The sequence below is a fragment of the Dasypus novemcinctus genome, chromosome 24 (genome assembly GCF_030445035.2).
Source record: "Dasypus novemcinctus isolate mDasNov1 chromosome 24, mDasNov1.1.hap2, whole genome shotgun sequence".
NCBI classification, from domain to species: Eukaryota; Metazoa; Chordata; class Mammalia; order Cingulata; family Dasypodidae; genus Dasypus; species Dasypus novemcinctus.
Window position 1 is genome coordinate 53,823,896 of NC_080696.1, and position 470 is coordinate 53,824,365.

Below are 470 nucleotides of genomic sequence, written 5' to 3' on the forward strand. Positions count from 1 at the left end.
TGAGGGGGCGGGCGGACGGGGCTTGTTGCTTGGTGGGTATAGAGTGCTCATATATTTTGGAGAGCTTTAAATAAAAGTAATTAATTAAAAAAAATAACGAAAAGAAACTTTACGAGGTAGGTTTCTTTTTTTTTTAAACAATTCCATCTCCAGATGAGGAAACAGGCTTCAAGAGCAGAGCGATTGCCTGAGGGCCCCCGGCTCAGCCACATCGCCCTGAAGGGCCCTGCGGGTGCCCGGGGTGAGCACTGTTCTGGGAGTCAGGGGGAGAGCACTGTTCTGGGAGTCAGGAGGCTGGGAAGGGAGGGGCACGTGGGCACTGTCTGACGGGGGCGGCCCAGGCACGTGGGTGGCCCAGTTGGGCCTTGGCTGTTCCCTCCGTCCCAGCTGCGGTGTCCACGGGCTTATGCTTCTGGAACAGGCAGGGTGGGCAGGGGCAGGCGGCGTGGGGAGGAGAGGGCAATGGGGAG